This window comes from Misgurnus anguillicaudatus, chromosome 18 (assembly GCF_027580225.2).
Source record: "Misgurnus anguillicaudatus chromosome 18, ASM2758022v2, whole genome shotgun sequence".
In the NCBI taxonomy this organism is placed as follows: Eukaryota; Metazoa; Chordata; class Actinopteri; order Cypriniformes; family Cobitidae; genus Misgurnus; species Misgurnus anguillicaudatus.
The window spans coordinates 12,071,811-12,088,533 of record NC_073354.2 but is presented as its reverse complement, the minus strand read 5'-3'; the positions used below and the strand labels follow the sequence as shown (position 1 = coordinate 12,088,533).

Genomic DNA, 16,723 nt, shown 5'->3' with positions numbered 1-16,723 from the left:
TCTGTATGATTAAGGGAAATGATTTACTTATTGTTTCTGCTTCTCTCTTATCAGGACATCCTCTGTTGTGGAAAGCGACTCACTCACAGAGGAGTATAGTGCCGACCGGTCGATCCACAGCCTGCCATCAGCCTCAGATTGAGGTGACCGATGGTGATGTGGAGAAGCCAGAAGAGAGCGTCTCCATGGAGCCATCATCAGCTTCCCCTGAAGGGTGTGGCTGCACTTCATTTTTGTTCATATTAGTGAAAATTATACTAAAGCATAAACTTATGTTGTTATGAATATGAAATGGTACGTCAACAAACCAGTCAGTGGTGTTTTATTTAACCTCTCTGCTTTGTTCTCAGCAGCTTTTCCAACGTGGCATGATCTGTAGTACACAGTGGAACCTGAAGAGTCCACATTATCATCTCCTCCAGCAGAATCAGTCTACACACCTCAGGTGAGATTCTGTCAGCTTGTGTTCTCTTTAAAGATGTTGTATAGAGTCTTGTGAATATCTATGATCACAAAAGAGTAAAATAATCAACTTTAAATGTTTGAGCACAACACCCTCATTTAGGGGAAGAGCAGGATGTGGAGGTCAGCCCAAAGAAGGACAGACTGACAGCATGCGGTAGTCTGAATCAAGCGCTGTGCTCCTTCCTCACAGGTAGATTTATAACACAACCCTGAGAAAAAAAATCAATTTAAAAGTTCTTTAATATACATGGATTAAATCTGTTTGTTTTAATTACAGCTTTAATTAGGGAACGATCAGATCAGGGTGTGGAGGTAAAGCCAAAGAAGGACAGACTGTGTGCTTCCAGTACTGTATCACAGCAAGTTTTGCTAGTTATTTCTGTTTCAGCCTTAACCTTTGTGCTATTAGAATTTGCAGCATTTTGGTTTGACACAAATTTCTGATGCTTGATTTTTCTAGAAATGTTTCTTACCGTACTCTTTTATGTATTTATAGAAGTTCACCTGCTCTTGCTCAAGCCCAGACGTCTCTTTCCTCACAGGTAGATTTATACCAAAACCCAGAACAAAAATAGTCAATTTGAATTATAAATTAGTTTTCATATAAATTTATTAAATATCTTACGATGGACAGGTGGATTCTTCGGCTACGAAGAGAAGGGCGGTGGGGTCTGAAGCTGATTGACCTTTACAGGTTTATCGAAAGGTATGGGTAACTTTATTTGTGGGTGAGGTATCTGTTTGTCCTGTGGGGGAAAAAAAATGTGTTGAACAGTTTAAAGTGTAAAGAGCAGTAACTTTAGTTTCTGGACTGGTGAATGTAAACCAGCGTCTGGAAAAGATTTAGGGCCAGATTTACTAAACGGGCCAAATTAATGTGAGAGCGCAATTCCCAAATAGCGCAGATGGGAGTGGTAATATCTGCGGGATATATTCACTAAAAAGGCGCAAATTAAATAACACAGACGCAGCAGCTGATTTTCTTAAGGTCCAGCGCAATCTCTACTAAAAGCAGCGCAAATTAGTTTAGGGTCGCAAATAGAAGCTGATGCTCCTGCAGGTGCGGGTGATCTGTTAACGCCTGATGCGCTTGAGTTCAGCACCACGGAAATCGCAGGTGAAAATGCGGGGTGTGAAATCCCAACTAACACGGCAAAGAAAAAATGAAGTTGTACAAGAAGTTTTAAAACACTGGGTATTGTGTGACTTCTCCTAGTGAATCCTCTTTTATTTCCTTATATAATAATGCTTTGCAAACAATATTTTTGAATAATATGTTCCTCTGGCTCTGTTTTATGTTTGCGCTCTCTGATCTCGAGCCTCCTATATCAGCAACAATCGCAGCCATTTTAAGTGCAAATGGTTTCATTTTTTGTCTTTAAATAATGGCACAAATACCAGTAATTTCACACATGCAAACAACATGCAAGTAAATCGTGTTGTGTGAATCATTTAAATACTCTTCCCCAATAAATTTTGCGTCTGAAACTTCCAAAAATGTATATGCAATAAGGTCAATCACAAAAATAACTAGCCCACGCCTTTTCGCGCTAATTGTTCACTGTAATAATCCCCACACTCATTATTTAATGCCAAAATTATGGTTTGCGCTGGCGCAAGCTGTTATTAAATCTGAACTTTAAAATGCTGCTACAGCATCTGTCAGAAATATATATATATATTTTTTTTTTGCACAATTGTAGTAACAGTAGTGAACTAGTACTGTAGATGTCATACAATTCATACTGATCTTTCTGTTTAAACACTGAATGATAGATTCAGTACACTCCGCTTTTCAAGTTCAAATCCTCCCATGCTAATCTACTACCTCTCCTGAAAGCACATTCACTGCTAGTTGTCTTGCTGTTGATTTTAAATAAACGTAGAGCAAATAGCTAATCAGTGTCTTGTTTATTTAAACGCCGGTTTCACATCGCAAGCGGGAGCACTGAGCAGCGCGTCTGCCGCGCGTGGCCAATCTGGCCTTTGTGCTTTTACACCGGCTGCGTTTGCAGCGCATAATGTGCAGTTTAATAACAGTATGCAAATCTCAAATTCACATTACTTTATTTTACATGCATTTATGAGCAAAACCTCTTCAAGTCTTTTTAATCCACATTGTTTTCGTGCTGTTCTAGTCCGTGTAATGACAGATATAGACACAATTAAAAGCCCATGGGACAAATCTGTTTCTCTGAAGATTATTACGATAATGATAGATATAGGATTCATTTATGCTGGGCAGAGTGACAGCGCAGTCTTTTGGCAACCGTGTGTTTTTTACATTTTTCATTGCTTTCTGTTAAATTGCTCAAAGTCATTACTGTTTAAAACACACTTGGCATCACATTCATGATTTTATGTAAAATGACATTTTCGCGTCAATCCACAAGCATTTAAGTGAGCAAAACGCCCTCCACAGACGGTTATGTTACGAACCGTCACATTTGACTCACGTCATAACCGTCATCACCAATTCTGAAACCGGCACACCCCTAGGGCCTATTCTCACCTTGAAAATGGGTCGACCGTCTTTCTATACAGAAAAGATCGACCACTCATTTGGATTCGACCAGATGTCCCAGGAGAGGACCAGGAGCCGCCATTCCTGGAGCCGCCACCAGCTGCAGTCGCAACCATTGCTGCTGCTCCACAGGTGTAGGAGGCTCTCATTGGGTGTGCATCACCTCCTCTTGCGGTGCAGACATCAGAGGAGACTTGTAAGTTCATATATTTTACACTGTAATCTTCCATCTGTAGGTTGTAAGTCCAACAATATAATAATTATTTGTAGCTTTGTAACTTTTTGCTGTTTTTAACATTGCATGCCTTTAGCACAACCGACACTGAGTCTCACATTGGCACTTCTAGACAGTATGCTGAATTGAAGGATGATCCTTAACTAATTTCTGTGCTTTTCACTTACAGGCCCAGATGAGAAAGCCATGACTGAGGAAGACATTGTGGAGAGGGAGTCGTCTTCCTCTGATCACGTGCTGTCTCCAGGCAGTGGCTCCCCGACTAAAGGGTAACATAAGACTGCATAGTAAATTTAAAGAATTCCCATAGAAAGTGTTTGTTATAGATTTTTACTCTTTGCTTGTCTGTTATATATCAGTGTTGTCAATTTGCATGATTACGGGAAATTATTTACTTTTTGTTTCTCTTGTATCAGGAAATCCTCTGATGTGGAGGAGCCAGAAGAGGGCCAGGAGCCGCCATCCCTGGAGTCGCCACCAGCTGCAGTCGCTACCATTACTGCTGCATCACAGGTGGAGGAGGCTCTCATTGGGTGTGCATCACCTCCTCTTGCGGTGCAAGCATCAGAGGAGACTTGTAAGTTCATATATTTTACACTGTAATCTGCCATCTGTAGGTTGTAAGTCCAACAATATTTTATAACAATATAATAATTATTTGTAGCTTTGTAACTTTTTGCTGTTTTTGACATTGCATGCCTTTAGCACACCCGACACTGAGTCTCACATTGGCATTTCTGGACAGTATGCTGGATTGAAGGATGATCCTTAACTGCTTTCTGTGCTTTTCACTTACAGGCCCAGATGAGAAAGCCATGACTGAGGAAGACATTGTGGAGAGGGAGTCGTCTTCCTCTGATCATGAGCTGTCTCCAGGCAGTGGCTCCCTGACTAAAGGGTAACATAAGACTGCAGAATAAAATAAGAATACACCTCAAAAGTATAGCGCAGTGCTTTAGGGTATGCAAGGTTGAGGGCATAAATCAACCCCATAAGTAGTGCACAAGCTTTAGCAACGTTGTGACATCCTGGTAGGATCTCCTGGCCACCAGAATCTTAAGGATGTGTTGCATGTTGTCACTGCGATTATCCTCCTGTATATAATTAACAAGAAATATTACTTGATTTGTACTGGTAAAACAGTCTTCAAATAGTTTAGTAGAACATGGCATTAGATTAACAATGTATGTGCCTCTTAATTAAGGCTTAACTTTATGGTAACACAATTTTAAAATGTTGTTTTGCAAAAAAGCTTTACCAGACATTCGTCAAAAAGCTCCTCTTCTTTTTCGCCAAGGTACAGTATGAGGCTCCGGATAATAGCTTCACGTCTCAGTTCAATGCTTTGGTTCTGTTAAGAGAATAATGTTAACAACACATTCAGAACTGTGCCAAAGTCTTAGGCATGCTAGTATTTTACCCCCCAAAAGAGGATTTAAGCCAGTTAAGGTCAATTTTACTTTATCACTTTTAGGTTTATCCCATCCCATGAAGTCACCTTGTTCTATGTATCGCCAGATTTTTGACAGTTTACAAAAAAGCACAATGTCTTAGTCTACAAGCTAAGACCAACTAATTGACCTCTTAAGTCAGTTATGGCATTGTACAAAGTACTTCATTAATAAAATTGTATAAGTGGACTAATGAGTGAGGATTGATGCTGTATATGTGCACAGTGTGTGTGAGACAGTACACCTATCATCATGAATAAAGTGAACAATAAAAAACATACCTGACTAAGTTTGTCCAAGTGCGGCCTTAGCTTTGTCCCTACAATGCCTCCCTTAAGCTTCATGAGGGCAATAAGTTTGGGTGTGTAGAGATCAAGTTTGTACATGAAGCTCTGCTCTAGAGAAAGTGTAGTTATTCTTCTGAATTCCTCTTTCACCTGAAAAGATATGAATAATAAAGTTATTGTTACTGCCAGTGCCACAACATTTAAGGGGTAACATTTCAGGGGTTAGATTTACATACCTCAGCTTCACAAAATAAGGCAGGCCATCTATTTTTAAAGGAATAGTCTACTCATTTTCAATATTAAAATATGTTATTACCTTAACTAAGAATTGTTGATACATCCCTCTATCATCTGTGTGCGTGCACGTAAGCGCTGGAGCGCGCTGCGACGCTTCGATAGCATTTAGCTTAGCCCCATTCATTCAATGGTACCATTTAGAGATAAAGTTAGAAGTGACCAAACACATCAACGTTTTTCCTATTTAAGACGAGTAGTTATACGAGCAAGTTTGGTGGTACAAAATAAAACTTAGCACTTTTCTAAGCGGATTTAAAAGAGGAACTGTGTTTTGTGGCGTGGTGGCACTTATGGGAGTACTTGGACTCGGCGCAGTAACACCCTCCCTCTCCCATTATGAGAGGGAGAGGGGGAGCGGACTTTTCAGGCGAGTCGAAGTACTCCCAAAAGTGCTATTACGCCATAAAATATAGTTCCTCTTTTAAATCCGCTTAGAAAAGCGCTACGTTTTATTTTGTACCACCAAACTTGCTCGTATAACTACTCGTCTTAAATAGGAAAAACGTTGATGTGTTTGGTCGCTTCTGACTTTGTCTCTAGGTGGTGCCGTTGAGTGAATGGGGCTAAGCTAAATGCTATCGTAGCGTCGCAGCGCGCTCCAGCGCTTACGTGCACACACACAGATGACAGAGGGATGATTCAACAGTTCTTAGTTAAGGTAATAACATATTTTAATATTGAAAATGAGTAGACTATTCCTTTAACGATTAACATTGGCTGCTAACGTATATATTGCATTTTTAAGTAGACGCTATCTGACTAAGCTTGCGCTATTAAATAATAATAATAATAATAATAACTTTATTTTATATAGCGCCTTTAAAATCAGCATGTCAAAGCGCTTCACATAAAAAGAGAGGAAATTAAAAAGAGCACATAACATGACAGGTATTAAAACTAAACATACCAAGGTAAAAGCCAATTAACAATAAACAAAATAATCACATAAAAGCTACTCTAAAAAAGTACGTTTTAAGGTGGGATTTAAAAATACCCAGGGATTCTGCATTCCTAATCTCTGAGGGCAAAGAATTCCACAATTTAGGAGCCACACAAGTAAAAGCCCGATCACCCATAGTTTTTAGGCTTGTTGTTTTGACCGTTAAAAGACCAGCTTCAGAAGAGCGTAGAGCACGTGTAGGAGTGTAAGGGATTAAAAGCTCACGCAGATATTGGGGGGCCAAATTGTTTAGGGCCTTATAGGTGAGCAAAAGGATTTTAAAATCAATACGAAAACTGACAGGGAGCCAGTGCAATTTTTCCAGGGTAGGTGTAATGTGCTCCCTTGTACTGGTCCCAGTCAGAATTCTAGCCGCAGAATTTTGTACCAACTGTAGTTTGTTAAGGGTAGCTTTAGGAACTCCAGCCAGCAAGGCATTACAGTAGTCAATACGTGAAAAAACAAAAGTGTTGATTAACTTTTCGGCCACAGGGAAAGTCAGCATAGGACGCAGTTTGGCAATGTTTCTAAGATAAAAAAAATTATGTTTTAACAGTTTTACGAACATGATCATCAAATGTTAAATTGGCGTCAAAAATCACTCCCAAATTTTTCAATTTAGTTTGGAATTGCAAAGCAGAGCCATCCACACATAATGTTACGGACTCTGCTTTGCGCAACTGATGAGGCGAACCGACAATCATCACTTCTGTCTTGTCACTATTTAGACACAGAAAATTGTCAGACATCCATTTCTTAACATCAATAAGACATTGAGAAAGAAAAGACACAGTCATAGTGGTATTTGGTTTTGAATGTATATAAATCTGAGTATCATCGGCATAAAAGTGATAGTTAAGACCAAGTGACTTTAAAAGCCGGCCAAGTGGGAAAATGTAAATATTAAAAAGCAATGGGCCCAAGACTGATCCTTGAGGAACACCCGATTGCACCATACCGACCTCAGACTTGCAGTCACCCATCACAACAAACTGCTTACGATCAGAGAGGTAGGACTTAAACCACTTTAATGCAGAATCAGAAACGCCAAATATAGTCTCTAACCGGGTGATTAAAATAGAATGATCTATAGTGTCAAAAGCGGCACTAAGATCAAGAAGAATCAGAATAGATAAACAACCAGAATCAGAAGCCATCAACAAGTCATTAGTAACCTTAACTAACGCTGTTTTTGTACTGTGGAGTTTACGGAATCCAGACTGAAGTGGCTCAAAAAGATTGTTAGTGGAAAGATGAGAAAGCAGTTGGGAAGCCACTGTTTGTTCTAAAATTTTGGCGAGGAATGGAAGATTAGAAATTAGAAATTTAATGTGCACTTCTGGTTTACGATACCTCCGAGTTGTCCTAGACGCGACGCTGCGTGGGGCTGAACTGCACGTCTAGGGTGCGACCCCCTTTACTCGCTCTGTTGAGACTATATATAATAAACGCATTTTAAAAATATTTAAACCTCCTCATTTGCAAGTTTAAATTTAATCCCTAACTGAGATTTAAAGTAATGGAGCAACAGGATTAAATCTAGATTTACTGTAAAATTTAAACCTGGATCAAAATGACAGTTTAAATGTAACCCTGATTATTTTTAAACAGGTTTAAAGTTTGGTGCAACAGAATTATTAAATAAGCTTTGATTTAAATCAGATTTAGGCCTAATCCTTGTTGGTGCAACCCACCCTTAATGTGTTTGTAGATTACAACATGCTTAAATTTTAATAGGGCTGCAAGATATAACTAAATGAACAAAGTATTGCAATGATTTGAATAACTATGATTGTAAGTAATCCTTAAAACAATTTAGGCAGAAAGATAACAAAGACTGACAAGACTGAGATTGCTTTTCTAGAAGGAATGTGCATGTACTAGGGTTGTTGCGGTGACAGAATTTTCCCACTAGTAAATCAGCACATGACAAACCCACCGGGTGGGCAGGGCTTATAAATGTGCATGCAGACATGCGCATTTTACTTTCCCTTTTGAATTAGACGCAACTGTGTAAATGCAGCGCTTGCAATGCCAATGCAACAGCTGGTTTAATTAAGTGATTGAGTCAATGTGCGCAGGTACTACCGAAATATACTACCAAAAAATACTACCACTTATATTAAACATTATATATGTACATTATAACAAAAACGAGTAAGCACGCATCTTCTGGCATCGTCTGGTTGGTCAGCTCGCCTCGCATACTCTGACAGGAATAAATTAAATCTGACACCCGCTGCTCTGTGATGCACGTTGTGTGATGCGCTCTCTAACGAAACTAAATGATTTAATTACAAGAAAATATCAAAACGACAGTGAAAGACAGTGCCACGATGTGCAAGTGATCTAAACGGTGAGAGGCTGAAGCACCGTGTATCACGGTTATACCAACTATCGCGACAAGCCTAGCATGTATATGCAAGTTAATAATTTATTTTAACACATTTTAATCATTTTCTCGTTGCATATTTTATTATTTAGCAAGTTTACATTTTCATTCCATGTTGTGCAGTCCTAATCAGAAATACAAATGTCTTAACAAGGTGTCACATAACACACGCCCTTCTGAAATTACCTAGTTTGAGCAGCAGATGTAGTGTTTCAAAGAAACCATTCGATCACCATTTACTGTATAAGCAGACAGTGGGTATGTGTTAGTGAGTTGTGACTGCTCAATCACCTTGACTATGCCTGTGGACTCCAACTTAAAGCATCGAAAATGCTCACAGTACCATGCACTTTGCAGTTTCATTACAAAGACCAAGCAGTCATGAACCACAATGATTTGTACTATCTCAGCAAAGTCAGGCAACCCACCAGTTGTGCCATATACCAAAATCATGCCAGTAGCATAACTGGTGCCTTGACATTCTGCAGTTTTAGTCACATGAACAATGGTCTCCGTAGGAAATTTCTGTGACAGAAAATCTTGTATACTCTCATTTACCACCTCTACTGGAAGTCTTGAGGTCTTTGACAAGGAGACCACAGGTTTTTTTACATCTGAAGTGTAAAGATGGTATGCAATCATCGACTGGTGTTTTTTTTGCCATGGACTTCAAAATGTTGCGAAAACTGGCAGTTTGTAGGGGTGTGACGAGACACTTAATCCACGAGACGAGACACGAGATTGGGTTCACGAGAACGAGACGATATTTTTTACACTTTTTAAGAAACCCTCAATGATAAAATAAATGAATAAGAAACTGAATTCATGTTATTTTTAAATGTTTTAACTAATCAAGGACTGGCCCTAACAATTATTTTACTAACTGATAATGAAGTAATTTGTTATTTTTGGGTAATAAAAATAGACCCAAGTGATTTGTGGTCTATAAATAAAAAGCATTATGTATATGTTATAACAAATGCCTGCAGGGGGCGATAGTGGACTCGTCTTGCGGACTCTATCTTCACTTTCACTTTAGACGGAGAGAAACGCTTATTTTTAGCCAAACAATGTTTAAATCCATTTGAATATTTAATATACGTCCATTTCTTTACAATAGAAATGATACAGCTACTACCATTTTTGAGCAAGAACATGCAGACATTAAATCATGTAAACTCTGTGATGAGGGTGAGAGGTGCACAAACACGCAGGAGAGAGTGAGCGAGTGGAGTCCGGTTCTTCAAAGCAACTAAAAAGTAAACTTCCCTCACCACAACGTAAGGCCCGCCTCTCCCCTCATTCGATTGGTGCCTCGAAAGAAGCGAATGACGTCGGACGCTTCTCCGCTCTCAGCTTTCCTTCAAAGGCGCTTGCTGCGGCCGGCGGCAAAAACCGCAAGGCGCTCAGCGCGCATAAACAGCGCGGAAACGCTCCCTGCACATAGAATATTATTTAAAAAAGCCGCCTGCAACTGCCATAAACGCTTGTGGTGTAACTGGCCTCTAAAAGGGTCAAACAGAAAGCTGCATCCTCCGGAGGTCGCATATGCAGGCTGCATACGTCATCAAGGTTTATTTCAGATCATTAACTGAGCATTACATTCACAAGTCGTGAGCATATTACAACATTTGCGATTAACTAAATAATTAGTAAACTTTATAATTGTTAATAGTCTCTAATAAGACAGTCTTTATGAAGTAAATGCAGTTTAAAAATGCGACCTCCGAAGGATGCAGTCTTTTATTTGAGAAACGGCCAGCATTTCACCTCCACAAGAAATCTCGCGAGACACATTTAATCTTGCGACACCCCTAGCAGTTTGTCTTACTATCTTTTTAAAGAAGCAGTGCTTTGCTTCAAACCTCATTGTCCATAAAGACACTAATGGGCCAAACGCTTTAATGAGCTGTGGATAATGCTCTACAAAATGGTGTTTTGGAATCAATCACTCTTCTGGAAAAAGACTGCGAAATCTACATCTATGGTCTGCAATCAGGCTGTCCAGGTAACCTATGGTTTCATCTGTGAACACAGGTGACACAGCCAACTCAACATCATCTTTGAGGCACATCAACAACTGCCTTGCCTGTTCCTCTTCTGGCACTTTGTGTGCAATCATAAGTGGTAGCAGCCTCAGTAGGCACCAGTTTTCGTGAGCATTACCACCAATGCTTTTACGATTGGCAAAGGTTGCTGGTATTGCTTGGGGACAATTTGTCCTGTCTTTCCACTTGTATGGAAAGTGCTTGATGATTTTGTTGAGCTCTTCAAGAGAGATATATTTTTTCTTTATCAAGACAGCTAAACACAATGCCAATTCTAAAGGTACAATACCTTCAAATAAATCGTGCAGTACATCAGGTTGGTAACCGGTGGTCACATTAGAATAACTTAATTTTTGAGTAACTGCACAATGCGTTTTAACTCCGTGACTATGGTTGTTACTCGCTACTGCTACATCGACATCCAACTGATATTGCTGTTTTGTTCTACAAGGAAATTTTCCTGTCCTAACTTCAAGTTCTTGAAATTGTGACCGGTCTCCGATACAAAATCTGCAAACATATGAACCACTGAAACTTTCAACAAAACCTCCAAGGGAGTGAGCACCAAGGTTATCAGCAATCACAGAAAACACTGTGCCTTTTATTACTTTTCCCAAGTGAGGCACAAAAAGTCCATCCTCTTCCAAGCTTTTCAAATCCCTTAACAATGGCTCTAGCACTGCGGAATAGCCAAATTTCTTAACATCATCTGCCTTGCACAAGATACTCAAGTAAATTGATGATAATGCAGACCTTAATACAGATGAAATGTCAGCCAACACCCAGTAGACTCCTGTTACCTTGTGCTTTTTGCGAGAAGTTCCTAAAGGGTTACAAATTTCAAAATCATCAAAGTATAGTAAAAGTCTTAACTCTTAACTTAAATTAATTTTCCTTGAAATTGGAAGCATCAAGAAAACTGGCATACTGACAAGAACCACAGTGTCTTGCACTTTTGAACAGCTTATCCTGAATGTCACGGTTCTTTAGAATTTCTGACAAAGACTGCAAAATTGGTACATACTGGAATGTCCTTCCCTCTTTCTCATCAAGTATATACTCCACTGGCTCAACGATAGAGAAATGTTCCTTTAGATACCTATTTCGATTATGTGCTGTGGCGAGAGGACCTTCCTGACTGAATGCTGCTATAAGAGGATTTAACTTGCAAATATTATTTATTAGATCTGTGATCACCAGTTCTTCTACACTGCAGTTATGCTTTTTAAATGTGTTGTTGACAATGTCTTTGATTACAGGTGCAGATGTCGTACAAGTAATAAACTGAAGATCCCCTACAATTTCATCTATACATTTACTAGGCACATTTAAGATGCAGCCCAATTTAAGCAATAAGGAACCAAGCTGATCAACAACGACTTCACCCAAATCTACACCCTCTTCTACAGGTGCATCATCAAAACTAACATCACTTTCATCTAACAAACTACTAGATTCTATTGTCTGATTTGAGTATGTCTGAAATACTGTATTTTTAAAGTCTTCAAGGCAGTGAGGATTGTGCTTCCTACTTCTATGTGAAGCAAAAGTTGAATATATGTTGGTACTGTAGTCACAATCTCTAAAAACACAATGAACAGTTTCGTGCTTTTTGAGATGAACACCAAGGTGTTCAAAATACTGCCTCTCTGTGTGACAACTAAACAAATTACACACAAGACATGAAAATGAAACAGTTTGTCTTAACTGTTCTGTTTGTGTGTGGTGCCTAGACAAATGTGCACGAAGTGGCCCCCAACCTCTAAATGAGCACGGACAATCCAAGTACAAGCAGGGCACAGACCGGCCTTGACCAGTGTGTGGATGTTTTAATCTATAATGCAAAAAGTTCTACATGTTTTGATGTCTCAAATTTGCAATATTTGCATGGCCAGGACATAACATTAGAAGCCTACAGTTTCTCCTTAATGACACACCAGAAACCAGTGCTGAAAGTCAGGAGTGCTGAAAGTCGGGAGTGCTGAAAGTCGGGAGTGCTGAAAGTCGGGAGTGCTGAAAGTCAGGAGTGCTGAAAGTCGGGAGTGCTGAAAGTCGGGAGTGCTGAAAGTCGGGAGTGCTGAAAGTCAGGTGTGCTGAAAGTCAGGTGTGCTGAAAGTCAGGAGTCTGACATCTAATAATCCTGTAAATAAACAGACAAAATGTGTTATATTAAAACAACAGAATTAATAATAATAAATTAAACTACAGATAAATATAATTATAGCTGAAATATAATATGTAATCCGACATAGCTAAATCATACATCAACGACATCACCATATTGTACTGGGTAAACCGCTACAGAAGTGATTTTCTCTTTGTCTTAGGTTGTTTGATTAACATTAATGACACTTAAGTAGTTTAATTGAGGTTACTGTCTCTTTAAGACCAAATTGCAAATAGGCACAGACTGGTTTCTGATTGTAATCTATGCATACACTTAAGACATAAACAAATGTTTTTATTAGAAAAAGAATAGTGTGGATATAATTTTGTTTGTATGTGCCCTGTCAATAACAGAATGATTTTATGTTCGCTTGTTTTTTTTAAACGAGTCTCTCTTGTGTGTGCACTATTGAGGGCACTTAAACGCGCGAGCACACAGAAACCGAGGGCGAATCCCAAACAGCGCAGCATAAACAGGCGCTCCACATGAAAACATTACGTTGTTTTTCATTGCTTTATTCGCCAAATGTATGCTAATGGACTACAGTATGAGCCACATTTGCGCGACTCTCTCTACAGTTTACACATCAAGAGTTCTGATCTTTGAAGGGCATAACTTACTGTGATGATCACGTCTGGACCGGACACATATAACCGCATGTGCCTCTGTGCGTTCAGAAAGCTGCTCAATTTAGCACCTTTTCTGCGGTTAAAATACATTTACACGCATAAATGTTGCTTCAGACAAGCGTGCAGGTCGCGGTTTCTGTTTGCGTCATCACAACATTTCGGCCGTATTGTTTCGGTGATAAAAGTCTTTTGGCCAAAAATCGTCTGAAAATTTTGGGTGGCCGAATATTCGGTGCTAGCCTGACTACGTCAGACTTCGTACTTCCGCTAAATTTCATTATGCTTCTGTACTCAGTCTGAGATACCTCCCATTCAAACCGTTTTCCTCCGGCATTGAGCCGGCCGACAAATCAATGAACAGAGGGCGGGCTGAGAGCCGTTACATAGACGCTAAGCGCCGAATCACGGTTGTAGTTTGTAGTGGACATGGAGGCACAGAAAGCTATTTGCTCTGTTGTGGAGAACCGGCACTTGCCAACTTAAGCCCGAACAAGAAAAGTGTTTGTTAAACATTTTGAATGGAGATTATGTTGTTGCCCTACTCACGACAGGTTTTGGGAAAAGTTTAATTTATCAACTTTACCGGTCGTCAGCGAGAAACTGTGTGCAGCACAGCTTGACGTGAAAAACGATCGAGAAATCATGGAAGGGAATTTCATTGTTCACAGTTAATGGTGGAGGACGCGTGGGCAAACATTCTTTGGTGACATTCCTGATTAACCAGAAAATAAGGTAGGAAGATTTAATTTACATGTGGTTATGGTTGTCTGGTGGAAGAGTTTGAGAGGAGAGAGGAGCGTTCCTCCCGTTAGACGTGAGTGGAAAGACACCGTAAGGATAATGTTCAACTAGCTCTGGCCCGATTTACTTTACATAATCTGCAAAAGTCGTTCATATCCATGTTAACTCCGGTATTTCGCTCGATGGGTTTGTTTTCACATCATACGTGTATTTTACAGCAGAGATTCGACGCGGCTGAGCCGACGCATAACGCACATCATATGCTGTTAGATTATTTTGGTCAAAGCTGTGAGTGATAAGCACGCAAGACGGCAGAAGGTTGCTATGGTTATTTCTGTGTCAATCATCACATTTTCGGTAGTGAGTCTTGTTCCGTACAGACATGAAACGAACATTTGGGGGATTCACTCCCGCATTTAATGTGGTTGTCACTCCCAAAAGTTTGCAGTGTGTACGAGACACTGAGACATTTATTAATTTCTCATCTCAAGTTTATGCTGGTTTTTGTTACACATGATGCGGGCTCGACTGTACTCTGTATATTTTCAGAGTCCAAAATGTCCAAGTCCGTGTCAAGTCCGAGTACAGATTCACCCGAGTGCGTGACAAGTCCGAGTTCATTCAAAATTGTCCAAGTTCGAGTACCCCACCTCTAGTGTTTCGGCTTACGAGCAGACGCGCTGCGGAGTATATGAGCTTGGACAGACTCACGCTGTGTGCTTTCGGTTTAACATTTTTCCATCAGATAAGGATATAAACGTTTGTTTTGTGAATGTTTCTGGGCGCGTGCTTATTTCAAAGACATGGATCGGCTGACGAGCACAGAGCTGAGGCAGCTCGTCTGTGGAGATATTGTGCAGGGGACGCGTTTATGTGGAGGATGCAGGGATAAACGGACGTCTGACTAAAGTGAGTGTTTCTATTTTCTTTGTTAAAGCTCTGCACTGCATCAGAACACATTCGACCTGGATTACTGTAGTAATGCTTTCACTCATTTACGACATCGTTGCCTGAATTATTTAGGTGATTTCAAATGTCAGCATTGGCTTTCAAGAGATTGTGCACCCCGCCTTTAAGAGAAACTGTGGAAAAGACAGGATTAACTTGAACAAATACCGTACCTCTGTTTACTAAGTAGTTATTATCAGTTCTCCATATGTTGTCGTCTTCTATCTAGACGAATCTGGATCCCATCCACATAAAGGCCAATTTATAGTCGTATAGCCTTTCGCTAAAACAAAGTATGCCATTTTTTCACCTTTTCTGGCGCGCTCGACCTCGGGCCACAAACGCTGTCTCGCTGCTCTATCACCGGGTGTCAAGTCTTTCTTAAACTGCAGCTTCTTAGTCTGGTTAGAACCATAGACTGGACGTAGTGTCCGTAACGCCACCCATAGGTTTGTGAAGAGCATTTTTGAAGCTTAAAGTAGGCGGTGCCTATCGTTGCCATCTTGGCCATGCGTCATTCACGGATAACCGAAAATGGGTAAAGAGGCGGGACGTCGGTGAAGATGAGGTGGCTGGCTGCTGAAACCAACCACACCTAGCTCGATTCTAGTGACAGCAGTGGCTGTTCACCCCTCACTCAAGTGCCACGCCCTTAATTGTGCAGTACTTTAGGCTTAATTATATAATCGCACGAGTTACAAAAAAAATCACCCCCTTTTGTATCAGGCTGTAACGTAAACATATTATTTTCTAGTGTAAAGTCGGGCTTTTTTACATGGAGGTCTATGGGAATTGACTCCCTTTTGGAGCCAGATTCTAGCAGCCAGACGATGAATTTCAGTTTAATTATTTGCTTCATCAGAGAGATCGGGAGGTTGCCCCCTCAGTTAGAACTCAGATATTGGTTGTTGTTGTTGTTTTTTGCAGCGCTTCAGAGAAAGTATCTATTTTTCTTACCGTGAAATAAATAGAATGATCAAAGGTCTAGCACGTTGCTTCTTGTTACCGTTGGCGTTGAGCCTCCCAAGTCGATGAGTCACATTAGTTGTGCTCGTGTTAAATGTTGGTATGACATATAAAGTTACCTTCACGACTTTGGTCTTGGCATCCTCCCTACTCTCCGACAGCCCATAGAGTCGTAAATTCCACCTCCTTAATGTTAAATAACGCTCTGCGTCGGACAGACTCTCTTTTAAATTTCCCAAATATTTCTGTTGATAAGACTCACATTGCTAATTTCAATGCGAAAGCCACCCACTTCGTTGTATACTCACTGTATTTCTCTCGCAGATCCTCGACGAGTACAGCATTCTTATATAACGGTACCTTATTCTCAATTCGAGCATTCTTCACATATGAGTGCATTTCATTTTTGCGCGCACTTCTCTCTCCTTTCGCCGCCCTGGCTATGGTAACGTTCACCTCAGACACAACGTTAGTTCAAAAGTGTAAAACACAGCGCAAGAAATCAATGGGATTTAACAGTTCGACAAAAGGTTGACGTAAAATAATAACTGCTGTCAGAAATTAATCAAAAACTGTATTTAGAAGCGAAAACGCCAAGGAAATAACACAGCTTAGAAAAGTACATCCTATCCT

The 16,723-nt window shown here is 40.1% G+C and overlaps 1 long non-coding RNA gene across 1 annotated transcript; it reads left to right on the top strand.

The window, feature by feature from the left end:
* Nucleotides 1-74: 74 nt before the first annotated feature.
* LOC129429205 (uncharacterized) lies at nt 75-12,348 on the top strand. The gene is made up of 5 exons (XR_012358594.1): nt 75-214; nt 354-655; nt 743-1,007; nt 1,100-1,171; nt 11,899-12,348. It is a non-coding gene; the product is annotated as an uncharacterized lncRNA (long non-coding RNA).
* Nucleotides 12,349-16,723: the final 4,375 nt, after the last annotated feature.